Source organism: Lathamus discolor, chromosome 9 (genome assembly GCF_037157495.1).
Source record: "Lathamus discolor isolate bLatDis1 chromosome 9, bLatDis1.hap1, whole genome shotgun sequence".
In the NCBI taxonomy this organism is placed as follows: domain Eukaryota; kingdom Metazoa; phylum Chordata; class Aves; order Psittaciformes; family Psittacidae; genus Lathamus; species Lathamus discolor.
In genome coordinates, this window is record NC_088892.1 from 19,719,289 (window position 1) to 19,737,878 (window position 18,590).

Here is an 18,590-nt window from a genome sequence, read left to right on the forward strand (position 1 = left end):
TATCTATTCATTGCTAAGTCACCTTAAAATGAAATTCAGATTGGTCCTATGCTCATACCTTCAGGAAAGAAGAGAGCCTTTGTTAGGATTTGAGTGCACTGGTAGGTCTTAATTGCCCTGATGTGCTTCAGCTGTGGTATTCCCACCCCGACTCAGCTGTGTATACTCTCCCTTCAGAGTTCAGACCTCATGCACTGTCGCCTTGGCTTCACTTGGGCTCTGCCTCATTGCTGTGACTTGCTGGAGGATCTCAAGTCTTGGTTAGACACAGTGCTTTCTCTGCTCGCCAGAAGAGAAGGTACAGTGTGAAAGGGCTTGTGTTATTGTATGTGGCTCCCTTTCCTTAGAAGCAGAGCCCTTCTGCACCTTTCCAACCTTGGCTTTTGAGCATTAAGATTAATGGGGTGGGGTTGGGCTACCCTTTTGGTACAGTTGCTAATAGGTTTGTGTGTTTTCGGAGGTCTCTGGTTCTCTATTTTGTTCTGCAATTTGTACTGTCTCTTGGCTTTTGAGAGGTGCTGGAATGTTTGTTTTCTTATTCAGAACTTCTCTAAAGAGCTGTTTTGGAAATGAATGGATTTTATTTGGTAGAGTGCTAACCTCTGTGTGCTTTGTTGCCTCCTACACCTGTGTGAAGGAAGTGTTAGTTAAAATGCATCAATCCAGACCTTAATCACAATATGTAAAATAAAAGAATAACGTAAAAGTAGGACGGTGTCTATCATCTAGTCTAATGGCTTAATGAAATTGCTTGAGAAGGTAATAATACTGAGCCAAAGTGAGATGCTACAGCTCTTTGTCTCAAAAAATCTACTACCTTGTTAAGTGTCTTACTCAAGGAATAAATGGACTGCTTTAAAGAACCAGATGAATGAATAGCTGTTTGAACACACTTCTAAAATAGAAGTCTTTTCAGATGAGGAAATATTCTAACCAAAAATCTAATCAGTTAACAAAAAGAGTGTTTGAGTTGTTTAAGAAACACAGATTGATGTCAGTCAAGTCAGTCAAATTAGCAAGGATTAATGTTTTTCTGAGCTGTTGCAAGATAATTTTTACCTATTTACCTCAAAGTTTTGCTGCTGTGAAATAAACTATGGAGAGTATTGAGAGTTTGTTTTCTAATACCTTTGAGTGACTTAGTTTATAGGTGAATAATTGAGTGGGGTTAGGTTTATAGAAATAAAAGATGAGTGATGGTCGTGAGTGGAATGAGAATGATTACAAATCATCAGCATGATTATGAAGATTGAGTGGAAGTCCGAGGAGTGCCTTAGAAGAGCTTTGTCTTACTCTGTTCCTAGTTTGATTCCAATGCAAAACAAAAAATGCATTCATTTCCAAATTACAGGTTTAAACTGAAATTGTGGACTCTGTGGAGGTGTTCTACAGGTGCTGCTGTTCAAGTCTAATCACAATCCCACCTGTTCCTTACTGGCAGATTGCCCTTAGAGGCTACGGGCCGCAGTAGCAAAGATGAGGGTGGAATTGCGATAAGCCTTTTTATTTTTTTTCAGTTCACAGACAAATCTAACAAAACCTAAGCAATGAATTGACTTTTTATGGAAGTCCAGCCTTTTGTATTTGAAAGATGTTTGCAAGAACATCATGGGATTTTCTAATGCTTTGGTACCCTAACAAATCAAAAAGTAATTTTCAATCCTCCCTAGTATTGTGTTCTTGCATGACTTGCAGAATATTGAATCTTGGCAAATATTTTACTTTCTCCTTTTTCAACAAAATAATGCCAATAGACAAATACTAATGCAAAAAGGATACCAGAAAGAAACACTTCTTACGTAGGCTTTACCCTTGGATAACATGTTCGGTAACTGAAAGAAGAAAAAGTCCAAAACCTGGAGGTTAATCAGCCTGAGAAGGAGCTGATAATTTCTGGTGCTAGGATAGCCAGCAGGGACAGCTGAACTGGGCACAGTTTATAGATCTTAGTGCAAACCATTGCCAACTGCAGTTCATAATTAAGTGCTAGATTAACAACTGACTTGTTAGGGTTTACATTCTTTGTTCCTCAGTGGTCCCTGGTGGTGTAGCACTAATCTTGATAAGTAGTGGGGACAGCTGAAGATGATGGTGTTTCAGGCATTTTAGATTAATCTGCTTAGAACTGTGCCTTACCTTTCTGAATCATAGTTAATAGCTTTCAGGGACCTTCACTTTGATTTTGGTTTATGTTGTTTAATAATTTCAATAAATGGGATATGTTACTCCTCAACAGTGCTGAGCTGCCTCTTGAATTTTGTTATGCAGCTTATTTGTTAATACATCCTGAAAATCTTCAATGCAGGTTCATAGAAGTGACTGAAGAGCATGCAGCTAAAATCCAACAGTGTTTGATCATGTTGTGCTTACACCAGATCAGATTAGCTGCTTGCAGAAACCTCAAACTGTGGTTTGATGTAACCATTAATGACCATATTAAAAATGAGCTTATGACAAATAACTGGATGTGTGACTTTATTGCTGGTTTGAGGTGCATTGAGATTATGTAGTTCTAAAAAGCAAAAATAGCTGTGAACTGGTTTGAATCAGCTGTTGACTTTCTACTAGAATTTGCTCTCATTAAATAGGAGTCATCTTCTGTGATTTTATTTTGGGTTTTAATTAATCTTCCCCCCCCCCCCCCCCCCCCGAACTGAAAGGGTCTGTTTATTTTTTCATAATGCATCTTGGGTCTCTGTCATATATATACATATTATCTCAAAGCAAAATAACAATGATCTGTGTCATCCGATCCCTTACAGGGAAAATCCTGCACAGTAAATAGTAATGCAGAAAAACAACACAACTGTAATAAAGTATGCATTTTTAAATGAGGAGTTGTGTGCTAAATACTTGTTGGTTACTAAGCATCTTTATGAACCAGATACCATTCCTTGCTTTCCACAGTAAGCTCTGTAATTAACAATGGAAATAAGTAGCTACAGGCAAGATATTTGTGCATATGTATGTGATAGTTTTCTCCCTCACTGCAAAGGAATTGATCAGATTTGCATACTTGCTCTTTAGTAGGACCTTTATTGCCTTTTGTAAAGTTTTTAAGTATCTTGAGCACAGCAGCAGCTTCTTAATTGTTTGTGTGTTCATCTCATTTACACTTGTTAACTGAAAGCAGCATTGCTGGAGAAAAAAAACGGACATTTCAGAATGGGAACGTGTGTAAAGCTGCATCTTCTGTTTTTTTGAAGATAATGAGAATTAAAATAACTAAATGCAAAAGAGAACAAAATTAATGATAATTGATCTTATGTAGTGGAGTGTTCATTTCCTCCAAACTTTCAATAGAGACAAAAGTTGCAAATTGTTTTTGGAAAGCAAAATCAGACTTTAAAGTATACAAGAGCCAGCTTCATGGTCATTATGCGTACTGAGCAAGGACGCAGGCAGACATCACATGTCTTAAAAGATGCAAGAAGAAATTTGAAAGGCATCCAGTTCTATCAGACAAATAAGTTGAGATGAAGTCTCCAGCAGAGGAGAAATTAAGAATTGGCCCAGAATGTAGGTGGTAGTTTTGGTCTAATCTAGTAGTGTGAATTTAATATCAACAGATTTGCTCCATCGAAAAAATGGGTTGGCATAATGCCTGTGCTTTCCATCAGAAAATAACTCATTGAATGCCATTACTATACAGTATTTGATGGTGAAAGAGGTCTGGAACAGTCATCATCACATGCAAATGTGGCATATATTGCCAGAGCCAGTAGGCTTTGGCATCAGAAACCAAAACTAATCTTGCTCTGTAATTTGTAGTTATATATATATTTATTTTTTATTTTTATTATATATTTTTATTTTATATATATTATTTTTATACATTTATCTTTTTTGCAAATGTGTGGAGTTTTCAGAACTCTTTAAAATGAATCAAGATTAAAATGCAAAACAGAGCATATTTCTCCATTATTCTCCTCACCAGTGGACTCACTGGACTTTCCTCAGTAAGCAGTTTGTTATGAGGTATTCTGTGGATGAAGTTTCTGCTAATATAATGAAAATATTGACTCTGGTAGGTGATAATAGGAGAACACTCCACGGACAGGTTTATTAAATTCACCTGATTTATATCATTCTGAAATGCAAAGATGCTTAAGAAGTTACACAATTCTTTGCTTGAGAATGGGCTCAGAAAGACCTCTCTTACTATGAAATTCTGCCCCTACTCCACCCCAAGATACTAATTTCACATCCTTTAATTTCTCTTAATGGTATAGCTCATGCATTGATGGGTTTGTTAGAGGAGACTGTAACACTATTTAATCACAGAATCACAGAATCACAGAATCCCAAGGGTTGGAAGGGACCTAAAAAGATCATCTAGTCCAACCCCCCTGCAAGAGCAGGGTAACCTACAGTACATCACACAGGAACTTGTCCAGGCGGGCCTTGAATATCTCCAGTGTAGGAGACTAAATGGGAAGTGTTTTGCCTCCTTCAACATTCATAGTTGCAAACTTGGGATTTTTTTGAGAGGAAATGAAATTCTAGTTAGTTTGGGTTTTTTTTTTATCCTTGCAAATATGCAAAGCTAATATAAAACTATGCATTTGGTTGTGGTTTTATGTATTAATGAGTATATGCCAGGTGCAAATGATTTTTTACAAAGGTTTTTGTTCACTATGTTCTTGAATTGTGTTTTTATGCTATTAGGAATAAAATAAAACTAAAAGCATCCTGACTTACAACATTATCAGTATAAAAATATTCTTGCAGGTATTGCCAGGCCCTCCGCCCTGTATCTTTCTGTGGTTATTTTTCTGTGTTGGCAAAGGTGTACTTTATTATCTCTTTTTGAAGAAAGATTTAACTGCTTTTACTAATATTTTGAAAGCATACTGATTAACACATCCTGTTTTGGTTGTTAAATGCCTGACATAAACGGGGAACTAAAAATCACTTTGAGATTTACATGGAGTTTTGCAGTATGTTAGAAGAATTTTCATTCCTACTATTTACAGTGTGATTCTGTGAGTGGTAAAGCTAAGAGAGGTAGGGATGCTGTGCTCCTACCTTTCTTCCCTACCCCCAGCTACATGTTCTTGACCTTTCCTAAGAACTTCCTACCTGGTGGTAGTGGATGAAGTATTTTTGGCTATATTGGCTTTCAGCTCGATGTCTTCCCTAAGACCACAAACAGGTGGGTGTAAATATAATTGGCACTTGGATTGTGCTTAAAAAAGAAGTTAAAATGTTATCATTTATTAAAAAGTAATGATGCTTTTGTGGAGAGGTGATTTTAAGTTTTCAGGTATTTCTTAGAATCCCAGACTGGTTTGTGTTGGAAGGGACCTTAAGATCATCTAGTCCCAACCCTCCTGCTATAGGCAGTGACACCTCACACTAGACCAGATTGCTCCAAGCGCCATCCAACCTGGCCTTGAACACTGCCAGGGATGGGGCAGCCACAGCTTCTCTGGGCACCCTGTGCCAGAGCCTCAGCACCCTCACAGGGAAGAGCTTCTGCCTTATATCTCAACTGAACTTCCCCTGTTTAAGTTTAAACCCATCACCCCTTATCCATTTGCTACGATTCCTGAAGAAGAGTCCCTCTCTGGCATCGTTGTAGCCCCCCCCCCCCCTTCAGATAATAAAAGGCTGAATCATGTGGATTTATGTGGAATTTCTTTCTTTCTCACATTTTAAAAAATCATGGGACTAAATGTCTCCTACCCCTGACAACACTCAGCTGTTACTGTCATCCTTCACAGTCCTTTTGCTAACCTCTTTCTAGCTGACAATTTTAAATGTTTGTTCTCTGCAGGCAGCCTGTTCTCGCACTTTGCCTTTACTGTAGGCAGTTTTTTCTAGTATCAGCTTGACTTCTCCTTACTGCCATTTATTATGTTGTATCCTCCCAAATCTGGGCTTATACAACAGATTAGCCCCTTCCTCTTCAGTACAGCCCTTCATGTTTGAAGGCTGAAGCAAAACCCAAATAAGCATCATAACAAACCCCTCCTACATGAAAGGCAGGGGCTCCTGATCTGCTCCATACGTATGATGGTCTATATTTCCCTTCATACATAGGTATGTACATAATATCTTTCAAGGTATGTTATAAAAAAAAAAAAAAGTTTCATTGTGCTGGACTAGACTTTTCCCAGTTGTCTAAATCCCATTGCCAGAATAAAGGTAGTGTTTTGTTTGCTCATTTTATAAATGACATAGTCATTATGGAGAGAAAATAATTGTGTCTATTTAGCTTTGTTACAGTCTTTAGTTTGTCATAGTTTGATATTTAGATCACAGAACCTAAATATATGTAGCTTATTCTGACATTATCATGATGGGAGATAGAGATCTTAGCGTACAGTTTTATGACTGATTAGGTTGATGGCATCAGCAGAACTACAGACTGTGAAAGCATTAAATAGCATAGTTTGGTTGGTTGGTTGTTAACTTAAATAAGTGAATAAAACAAGCAGCAGCTTTGTGTGCCCATCTCTTGAAATAGAAATGTTTTCCAGGGGTTATGTCTGGTAAAGATTTGTAGGAAGGGAAGCTAAGTTTCCTGACTGCTGGAGCGGTAGTTTCCTTTCTGTGTGTTGTATGTGTAAAGACTTTTGGTTGGATTTGTCTTTTGCCTGTACATGTACAGTCGTGTACACAGCAGTTATACAATAGGAACTGTCTGCCAGCCTCTGCTTGTTTGTAGTATTTTTGTATGGAAATAGTTTATATGCTCAGTTGTGTATCTTTGAGTGAAATGACATTAAACATTACAGTGCACACAGATGCCTGCCAATGAAGGGGTTAACATTGAAGGCTCTTTTTTTAGACATTGATCAAATAGAAGCAGTGCTAATGTATTGTACAATATGTTTGAGTAAAGACTATCAAATAATAAATTTTGTTAAATTTTCTATTGTAGCTAGAAGATGTATCTCATGGGAAAGGTTAAATCTAACAAAATGATCATTTGGTGCCTTAAGTGCTCTACTGAATCAAGGCTGCCTTTATTCTAATTAGAGAGAACTTCAAAATAATCCATATGCAAGGATGCAGTTGAAACTTGCAGTATTTCGAATGGGAGAACAGCAGGAATTTGACAAGTGCTCAAGGAAAAATGACTAATGGCGGCATTAAAAGATGAGGGGAATCTTTAAGACTGTCTCCCTCAAATTAAGGCTGTATTTAAAAACCATATGTCCCCCCACTCCCTCACCCCTGAAAAAAAGCCTTTAACACCTTCCTTCTTTCATAACTAAAGCATCTTTTTGTTGTTGCTTTTCTTGTATTTGTCAACATAAAAATCTATAGATTATTTTTCTCTTGGAAAATGTTCTCTTTAAATGGGCAAAATATTAAATAGAGCTTATTATAAAAATGAAGTACGCATCATTTGCTCTTTAAAAAGACCTCTTCTAGACTGAAAGACAGCAAATACAATTTCCTTGACTGTGCCCTAAAAGATTTGAAAAAATAGGAGTGCCAGCATCAGAAATGCTGACCCATGGAACTTTAGGGGCATGCTTTGCTGCAACAGAACTTCAGTTTACCTTTTACCTTTTGTGTTCAGCACAGTTAGTATATCATTCTTGAAATCAGAATTGCTTTTCCACTGTTCTCAAGCTTTCATCATGTTGACAGGAAGGATTTGCTCCATGTTGCAGTATTTTCCTTTCTGTCCTGTTGTTACTGAGCAGATCATGGGAATGTATTGTATATGCAGACTCAACAACCATTTCCAGTATGCTTTTCTGACTTCCACTGTTTTTTGTGAAATAAGGGATGAGAAATTTATTTTTAAAGGAGTTTTAAAAGGAGTTAGGAATGCTGAAAAATCAGTTATCACTTAATAGAGCCTTTAGGACATGCTGGTTTGGAAACATGGTGTCTTGCCATCGAAGACTCAAACTTGGTGCTGGTGCTTGAACACTTTTGAACCATTTCTGATTATTCTTCTATTATATTAAATGGACAAAGTTAAAGTGAAGCTTACCCTGGAGAACAATAGAAATAGTGATGCTTTACTGGAAATACTGAAATAAGGCACTTGTTGGCTTTGAGAACTTTTGACTACGTATCTCCTGACACATGATGCTAGTTTGGAAAAAAAGAATGGTACCTTACTTTCAGAGTGTAAAATCTGCAATCCTTCTTTCCTCTCTTGAGAAAAACATTCATTATGTCTTTAAGGATGCTAGAACTTATTGATATATATTATGGAGGAAGGTCTTTAGGAGCTTATTGGGGATATCTATTACCTGCGTTGGTTCTAAATAGCGCTGCAGTTCTTAGAGTAGCCTGTGACGCTCTGCACAGCGTCAAGAGTGCAACGCAATGACACCCAGTCTTGGTCCAGGCACTGTTAGTTTGCGGTTTTGAGTTGGTGTACCTGTCTTCTGAAGGAATCTCTGAACCCTGACAGCTTTGTATAGACATAAAGTCATTTAAATCCCATAGGTTGTAATGGGATGTTTGGATCCCTGGCTCAAGAAGATGTGTAAAAGCAGCTTAAAATAATTTATGAATGCTTGCTTTTTGGCAGTGGGTTCCGAACTGCATGTCAAACAGTAGAAGGTTTATATTGTATAGATCTTCCATTTCCACCAGTATGTGTTCTTCCATAACTGTTAGTGAGTATATGCATTAAGTCTTCTTCAGATTACTTTGGACAATAGTATATAGAGGGCTGAGACAACCTTACTGACTTTCTCATTGCTGTGCCTGAGAGATTTGGTCAATATCCAGCTACTGAAACTTCTTAATGTCTTTAGACTTTGTGTCTTTAAAACCAAATCCAAATGCACAAAAAAAGGTTCCTTAGTATCTGTTCAATCTCGCAATATCTAGTTCAGATGCTATAACAAGTCCATGTGTTTTGCTTTAAAAATCTGACCATCTTGTAATGTGCCTACTTAATGCTGCGTATTTTAGCTATCTTTTTTGCACTGGATGAAAGACATGCTTCTGACAACTGAGCTGCAGGTTTCTCTTTCATATAGGGAAAGGTGAGTTGCGCTGTGCCTGTTTTTATGCAGAGCACTGACATATCTGTCTGATTCCTAGTTGCAGTGCTACTAGTTAGTGCTTGAAGAAATACCTAGTTTTGAATTGCGAAACAGTATTGCTATAAAATATTTAGTGAGTGTTGCATTCTAGATGTGGAATTTGCAGAAGCCAATATTCTGAGTGGGAGCTACCTAAAGGAGACACTGCGAAGTGCCAAGGTGAAGCTCAGAGAGTTGACTTGGCCCGCTCTTAACTGAAGACTATGGGTAATTATGCAGAATAACATGGTGTCGGTAAGACTGTTCAAGAAAGACTTGAAAATCCAGTGGGCTTAATCTTGGAGAATGACTTTAGCATGTAATAACTGAGTCAAAATATGTGCTTAAGTAAGTCAGATAGAGGAAGTGAAAATAGATATCCTCTTTCCTGGGTGAATATCTTCAAATAGGCTTTTTGACAGACAGACACACATGGCTAGCCAGACAGTCCCCAAATGTTTTCTTCCTCTTGCACTCATTATCTATAAAAATCTCCATTTGTAAAGCAATTTTTTTTATTTTCTGAGAATATTTGACAAAATGAGCCTCACATGGGAGGAACCCATGATTTAAGAGTCTTCTTGCACCAAGGTGTACACTAGAGCTCTGACCAGATGAGAGGACTTGAGACTTCCACACAGAATCATAGAATTGTTTAGGTTAGAAAAGACCTATAAGATCATCAAGTTAACCCGGCACTGCCAAGTCCATCACTAAACCATGTCCCTAAGCACCACATGTGCACATCTTATAAACACTTACAGGGATAGTGACTCCACCACTTCCCTGGGCAGCCTGATAATGATGGTGAACCCTTTCAGTGAAGAAATTTTCCAATATCAAATCTAAATCATTTGTGATTACTTGAGGCTGCTAAAGGTTGATTCCAGATTCATAGGTTAAACTTTGTAATTTATGCAGGTGGTCTGTTTGGACTGCACGTGACTGCAGGGATGCTTGGAATGTGGTGAAATAACGCAGAATTATAATAGAATCATGTTGCTGTGTAGACATCATAATGAACTGTGGGTCACTTTTGTAAAGATAGAGAAGGTTGAAATGAAGGCTGCAATAATAAAAAACTTTGTTTCTTGTTTCTTTTTGCTTTTTTGTTCAGGATGTGCACTTGGTCATGTCAGATACTACAGATGTATCTGGCCAGCAGCCCTTTTGGTGGGGAGGGGGTGATGGTTCTTTTTTGTTTTGATTTGGTTTCTTGGTTGGGGTTTTTTTGCCTTTGAGGCTGGATTAGCTGGACATCTGGTGCTGGAGATTTTCTCCTCTTCGTTAAAAGAGACATGAGTTGCTGTCATGCCAGGCTTCTGATGTCTGTTCAGAAGATTCTGTAGTCACTGAGACATGCTGAGTTGTGGGTTTAATTATCCTGGCAGGTTTTAGAGAGAAAACAAAGGATGCAAATTGCCACTCTGATAACAGAAGCCTGTACAGAAAATTCCCTAACGAATACACATAAAAATGTGAACCGCTTAGTAGTGCCGCATCATTTCTACTCAGGAGCTGCCTAAATGTGTTCTGTATATTTCTGGGAATTCCAGAGTTTTGATTGTGTTCAGTTTGATGCTTAATAGATACTATAAGATGATTATTTATGGGGTGAAAATGGTATATAGCATTTACTAATTGTGTTGTTCTCTTCTTCTAAAAAACAGGGGTTTTAACGGATGCCAATCACATTTGGCACCAGTGTCTATTTGCCATAAATATATTGTATATTTATATGTTAAATATTAGTGTACAGTTAAATAATGCTGTATTTAACATACAGCTCATGTCACGGACTACAGTTGAACTTGTTAAGGTTAAAATTGTCTGTAGGGCTTAGTATGTTTACTGTTTCTGCCTATAAAATCTCTTATCTCAAGGTCTGACTCCAGGCTTACGATCTCTCTGTATCCAGAACAAACTGAGAGCAACTTGTCTCAGTCCGATTTTCAGTCTACTTTTGTGGGCCTTAAGTGTTGTCAGGTCTGTGGTCCTGATACCACAGGGTTTTTGCCTTCTTCACAGGGCAGATGTTAAGAAGTTTTCTGGGACTGGTGGAAGCAGATGTAGCTTTATTGCTACATGGCTGACCCTATAGTTTGGATATGAAGATTAGTGTTTTGGAGCATAAGTCTGAAGAGCTGGGTTGATTTCTGGGTTGCACAAGACTGTAGGCCTAAGAAATATAGACTGATATCTGAAGGGATAAAGGTCTGTTTTGTTAAGGTTGCAGTTAGTTTTCAAAACTGAATATATTTTATAAAACTAACTTTTTGGATCTGGGAGTCCTCAGGACCAGAATCGATGCCAGACTGAATTGCTTTGGATTAATTGAGTGTATATCATATAATCATAGAATCATAGAATAGTTAGGGTTAGAAAGGACCTTAAGATCATCTAGTTCCAACCCCCCTGCCAGAAACGGGAACATCATCCCGTAGATATGTTTACTACAAGGAATGGATATAAAATTTGGTATCATTTGGCTCAGAAAGATTAGCATCTGATGAAGACCTGTGGGGTAATAATAAGGGTTTGAGCTACTTTGGCACAGAGGCTCAAATGTTTTTGAGTTGTTTTAGAGAAAAAGTAAGCATATGATACATGTTGCCATTCCAGTGGAAAGCAAAACAAACCCAGCAGGGATGCTTAAGCCCTTACCCCAGAAAAATAAAATGGTATAGAAATGAGAATTGTGACATGCTACTAGTAGGCATGGAGAGAAGATTATTAAAAACAAGTTGGAAAATTTGTATGCTAGAATATTCTAGGAGATGAAGTTTGACTAGGAAGTCCAAATACTGTTGCACTGTGATTTTTGAATTGAACTGATTTTTTTTTTTTTTTTTTGTGGTAGAAAGACTTTACGATCTTGTGAAAACGTGCTTCAGGAGTGAGCAGAACTGCAGATCATTGAATTTGTAAGGTTCATAGGTAACTTTGAATATTTTGCTAATTATTTTTTCAAGAAAATTAACTTGCCATGTAGACAAAACGTACATGTATTTTATCGAATTGGGCCATGAATTATAGGGAACTATTTGATACCATAAATGAAATTCTGTAGTACAGCCCCTGGTAGTAACTCATACTGACTGCAGTTTTCCTCTCAAATTATGTGCAGATGTTAGTATTGGCTATATTGGCTTGGGAACCATTTTCACCGAGATGTAAAACCATGAGTAAAGAATAAATGCTTTTGTTAGCCTTGTATTTCATTTGGGAAAGACTCTTCCAATAAGAAAATGCATGATGAATGTATTTACCAAGAAGTGCTGGCAAATGCACCTTCAAAGTACATTTGAAGTCTGATAGACAATGATGCTAAAATTATGTGGCTAAGTAAAATATCCCAATTTCCACCATATTCATTCCAAGTATCCCGGACAGCCCTAGCTTTACAAATAAAATGATAGGTTCCAAAACAAGATCTTGGCACTCCTTATGGCTTGTGAAAATTATTGAAGATAGTGCTTAAACAATCCAGAAAGGCAGGCAGAACATTAAGATTTATTAGGAGATGAACAGGGACTGAAAAATAAAGAACATCATTATGTATCTCTCTAAATCCATACTGTACAGGTATCTCGTATTGTCTGTCGGTTTGATTTTTCTTGGGATGTAGTAGAACCGGAAAAGATCTAAAGAAGAATGCTAAATGATGATCAGTTAAATGAACCTTTTGTTGAGTAAGAACAACTTGGTTATTCTAGGAGGTTTTAGTATAGAAAAGAGATAATGTAGAGGAAATATGAAGGACATGGAAAAAGAGAACAGGAGGTAGCTGCCTCTTCCAGTAAGAGAATTAAGGGCTGTCAGACTCAGCAAGTGTTGGTTCAGTATGATTAAAGAAAATGGTTTCTCACATAGCATGAAGTGAAGTAGTGGAAGTTGATGCAGTGTATTGTACGTACTTACTGAAGTTTGTGTGGCTTCAAAAGCAATTAGTCAGGTGAGAAACTTGAATTATTAAGACTTATTGTATGCAAAAAATGACTTCTTTTAAAATAAATTCCTGACTTGCCAATCTCTGTATTGCAGAACATTCTCACAGAACACTCTGTACTCTTTATCCCTGTATACTTGTCATGTTCTTCTTACAAGCTTATTCAGTCATCTGCTGTTGGCTGCTGCTGGGAGACAGAGTATTGAACTACATGGGTCTTTTGTTTGACCTTGTATTCCTGTTCCTACAAATTAGATTACTCATGCATATCTGTTGAAAAAAATAAATAACTTTAAAAATCTTAAAGTTAAAAGGGCTAACATCTACTTCTAAGTATAAATTAGCAACTAAAATCCATAATACATCGTGTGACTCTGATTCTGGCATGATTTCTTGGACAAAAATCAAGGTGATAGCTCTGGCTGAGACACCATGGTAGGTTAACTGGGAGTGCTAACCCAACTTAAACCATTTTGTTTTTCTGAAAAACCTGGAAAATCTGCATTAATTTTTAATGAAGATCAACAAATCAAGGAATTCAGGCAGCAACTCATCAGTGACAGCAACTTGTGGATAATTTATGGACAGGGATTTCACAGAATCGCTGATGTGGGAAGGGACCGCTGAAGATCATCTAGTCTGATCCCTGTTCAAAGCAGGGTCAACTGAACAGATTGCTTAGATTGTTGTCCAGTCAGGTTTTGAATTCCTGCAAAGGTGGAGGCTCCACAACCCATTTCAGCCTCACTTAAAAACAAGCAAACAAATGAACAAACAAAAAACCCCAAGCAAACAGAATGTGGTGGCATGTTTTTGTGGTGCTGTTATGTTTTTGGTAGGGTTTTTTCCGTAAGCTTTTTGTTCTTCAATATAAATTTAATTTCTTGTATTTCAGTCTTTGCCTATTGTCTCTTTCTTCTCAGTGGATACCACTGAGGAGAGTCAGGCTCTAACTTTTTTACGTCCTCACACTCAGTACTTACACACATTGATAAAAATTATAGAATCATCCCCCTGAGACTTGACTTCTCAAAGCTGAACTGTCCCAGCCTTCGCAGCCTCTCCTCACAAGAGAGGTGTTCCAACCCTTTAATCCTCTTCATGGCCCTAAATTGTGGCTCCCACTTAAGTCTCTTTAAACAAAGCCCATTAACTTTTAAAGAGATGATTTGAGAGAGTTGATTGCTCCTGGTTTTTACTAAGCTTTTCTACTGGATTTGATTATTTCTAATTTGACTAAAATGGCCATATGAAAGGAGATAAGAGGTTTCTTGGTATTATTGTCATTCTTATAATTAATGCAGTGCATTTAACATGTGCCTTTATTTGTGGTGTATTATGTGGACAAGCAATACTAAGTGTTCTGAATAGAAGCACTATCTATTCACTTATGCTAATAAATGTGTGTCTCTTGGAAGTCATTCTTATTGACTGACATAGATGTTGAGCTGTTGTCTGACAACTGTAAACTCGAATTTTATACCTCTGAAAGGGATGTTTTTTCTCTATGGAACAGTGCTGAATATAATGTCTAGCACTGTGTAATCTTTGATTATATATTCAGCACTTTCTTGGTAAGGGTAAGGTCTCTTACTGTCTATAGTGATATGCAGAAGGCTTTTTTTCACTATATCTCTTGTTCTTCAGAGACCTTTAGACTATTATGACATGTTTGCCTTCTTTTAGGCAACTCACTTAAATGCAAGCAATTGCATGCTGTGTATCTAAGCTTCTGCAGTTTTGATCGAGTGTAGTAACACCTTCACTTTCGTTCAGTGCTGCATTTTTTTCCTGTACTGCTTGAACTGTTTTAATGTTCCTCTTCAGCAGTGCTTGCTTTCATGAAAAATCAATGTCTATTTCTGTAAAAGTAGCAGAATTGCTAAAATCTATTGCACCAGTTAAAGATTTTTCACTTATTCTTGCCAAATATTAGCTAATTTCAGAAAGCTAAAAACCAATAAATATAGTTCTAGATAAAGAAATAATGTCAGAAAAGAGACTAATAATTTTTGAAAGATTATGTATTTCTCTAAGTTCAGCTGAATATATCTACTAAGTAGGCAAATATCTCAAACATCTGCGTGTTAAATTAGAGGGAGTCCTGAACAGTAAAACATTCACTTTTTGAAAGACTGAGAGGTGCTGGTTGCTCATTTTTCACCTCAGTACTTCTTAATAGTTTGATCTGTACAATTTGAGATGATGCTGCAGTTATATGTTGGAAGTTAGGGGTAGGGGTGCTCCAGAATGGAGGCCTTTGGGGACTACTGTAGGTTGCGATACTCCAGAGGTTAAGATGATGGCTGCTATCCCTTCAGGCGTGGAGGCTGTCATTCTCTGAGCCCCATAGAGTGATTCTCCTTCCTCTGTCCAGTCAGAGGTTACAGAGTGGAGGTTAGGATTGAGGGAAAAACAGAATAGAGAATTTTGAGGCTTTTACAGTTGCTAAATTTAAATGAGAGCTGTTCTTCCTTTGACAGTGGGTGTTGTTCTGCTTTGAAATCCATGCAGGGGTCTCCAGCCTCTGTTCTACCTTTTCTGTTACTGTTTTTATAACAAGTGATCCCATATTTGGGGATTAATTATAATTATACTACAGGCTGAGCTTGGTGGTATGGTAGATTTCATTGTTGCGGCTTCCAACAAGACTCTGCCAGTTCTTACTTCCAGGGCTGTCTCCTCAGTGAAGCGTATTTTGAAATGCATAGAAATCACAGTGACTATAAAAGAGATAGCTTTTTTGAGCCACTTCACTGTATTGCCTGGCAGCAGTAATTTAAGACAGGATTGCACATGATTTACAAGAGAATTTGTATTACATCTTTCTTATTTATTTTCTTATATATCAGGAATTTTTTGGGACGCATGTAGGTGCATGTTTCCCAAATACGAGTTTTGTAACCATACAACTGGCTGATTTTACTGTATCAGTAACGTTTCTGATGGCTTCTTACACTTAGGAACTGTTAGTTAAAATCTTCTGCAACATGAACCTCAGAGTCTGTGAATTTTCTGCTTTTTAATTAATTTGCTTTTTTTTCTTAACAGTTAATGACACTGTCACACTATGGTCTATGCTAAGCTTATCCACCTTAAATGGGGCATTCTTGATCAGTTACACATGGTATTCTTTAGGTATCTTCTATTACGTTCTGCTAAATCCAAGTTTTATTGTCCACCAAATCTTACTCAGTTATGATGAACACTTTTTGTCATAACCTAATGCACCACTGCCATTATAGTGATTAAGGGACTCATTTCTTTTGAGAGAGTCTATTTTCAGACATACTATCTAGAGCAATTGCCACAGTCTTTAATTGCTACATTAGAACCATTACACCTTTGTGTTCAGGATTTACTGTTCATTCTGATCTCTGTATTTTTGAGTAGTTCTCACTAGTGAATGTGATTGAGTTTCCACTTGCATGTCCATTGTTTTTAACCTCTGGACTTAAAGTATCCACTTAGTATCTCCAGAACATATTTTAACCCTTGCCACGTGCAGTGTAGTTTCTGTGTTCTAGGTAACTGAAAGACAACTAAGTACTACAAACAGGAGAGCTTTGCTCTTTGAAATGATATCTTACTTGCCTTTAGTTTGTTTGGAACCACTTATTAACTATGCTCTTTCATGTCAAGTCAATGCTGGTTTTACAAAGCTGAAATCATCCTTATCTTTCTGTCTGTGTTACTATGCAGTAATAGCATAAGCTATCTCTGGAAGCTTGCGAAGCAGAGTTTTGAAAAGGTGATAGGAGGGGAGGGAGAACTTACCCACTGGTGCGTTTTATTTATTTATGTCCTCATAGCAAACAGCCTTTAAAATTCAGGTTTAGGACCCACAGATAGCAGGGACTCCTCCACTAGTTCTACCTGTACAATGCGTATTGCGGGTGGGAGAGGGTCAGGTAAAAGGTTGCGCTGTGTAGCCACCGCTGCAGCCTTCATTCTCAGCAGGGCTGGATTCGTGCCACCCCATACAGTAACTGTACAGTTTTGAGCAGGGAGTGAGGTGACTCCCTGAAGCTTACGTGTCTGCGAGCACTCAGACTTGGTGAAGAGAAAATTGATGGGTTTGCGTGGCTCTTGCTGATCTCTTGTTGCTAACTTCTGTTCCAGTTGAGATGTTTATGAAGAAAAATGCCTTGCAGCTGAAGGGAATTGGTATTGCTCTTTGAAGTTTTCAGTTCTCCATTGCATTGATTTGTGGTGACCTCTGTGGTTAGGAAGAACAAAAACCAACCAACTGACCGAGGACAACCCAAAGCCCCAAATCAGACCTCCCCTTCTCTACCCAAACCTGCCCTTCAATATGTAAGAAAGCGTTTGGGACAAACTCATACTTCTTCAGAGCTTTCAATTTATTTTTTTTCCTAATTTCCATTGATTTTTCCCTTCCTCTTATGTTTAACCCTTATATAGCAACCTTTTCCTTAGTTTACCTTTTTAATACGGTTTCTGCCACCATTGGCTCATAACAGGCTGCTACACAATTTATTCCATTATCCACTACAGTAAAATGTGCTGAGCTAAAGACTGAGAATTTTGTGCAACCACTAATGAAACAAATCTAATACTGAAATCACAGTTTTTTTACTGAAACTCTTGGGATCTGTGTTAGGGTTTATTTCAACAGCCTCTTACTTAGCAAATGTTTAGGTAATTGGTAATTCATATTTCTCGAATTTGGAGCTGTTGATCATATTACTGCACCCTTCTGTACTTTAATTCAGTAGAATTTTTTTCCAAGAAACTTCATAGTAATTGGCATAATACTTGTTACTAAGTATGGTTTGTTATAATACTTTGCAACTTATTTCTACTCTTGAATAAAGTCTTGGAGGAATGGCCTTTTTTCAAATTACATAATGCTTTGTGTACTTTTTGAACCAGCTAAAACAAAAAAATCATAGCTACAGTGTGGATGGTGTGTACCTCGGAAAGGTGGTAATCACGGTCTTTGAATGATATTAAATGTCTGTAATGTGTAACTTGATGATAAAAGAAATATATAACTTCACAGCATGCAGGTAGTTGCTAGGGATTGGCAGCAAAGACCTTTGGTACACTGTGATTTCATAAGGCTTTGTAGCTTTTCTGTTGGACTCCACAAGAGGAATTTTCATTATTACATAGTGCAAAGCATATTGGTTTAAGTGTATCTTTCTATTGGATATTAAATATTGAAACAAGAACTTTTTTCTGCAAGAATTTCTTTTCTTTGTGACTGTATCATATTTGATTATTGGCATATCTCTGGGTGAGAAAAGACCGATTTGTCCTCTTGCTCATAATAAAAACATTCAAGGCTTATATTGTACTTGATGGCTGGGGATTAATCCTGCTCTCTGTTTTGTAAGAAGTGTTACTTTTAGAGGAAGTTGTGTCTTTGCGCTTCACAATGAGTGGTGACTGCTTATTTAAGGACTGAAAATTTCCTCTGTTCCTCAGTTCTGTGGGGTGGTTGGGTTTGGGTTGGGGGCGATGAGTAGGGTGGTAGCTCTTGATTAGATGAATGAAGCACATAGCTTCTTTGGGGTTTACCTTTTTTCAGTGAGAGGTTTGAATGGACCGTTATATTCCAAAGTAGCATGCAATCCATATACAAAATAGGAAATATATTAATA

The 18,590-nt window shown here is 37.5% G+C and overlaps 1 long non-coding RNA gene across 3 annotated transcripts in view; it reads left to right on the forward strand.

Annotated features, from left to right (window-relative positions):
- Positions 1–212: 212 nt before the first annotated feature.
- The window catches only part of LOC136019546 (uncharacterized), a 175,613-nt gene continuing 157,235 nt past the window's right edge, over positions 213–18,590 (forward strand). For all 3 annotated transcript variants that reach the window (XR_010614938.1, XR_010614939.1, XR_010614940.1), the window contains exon 1: positions 213–298. This is a non-coding gene — a long non-coding RNA (uncharacterized LOC136019546). The remainder of the gene's footprint in view (positions 299–18,590) is intronic.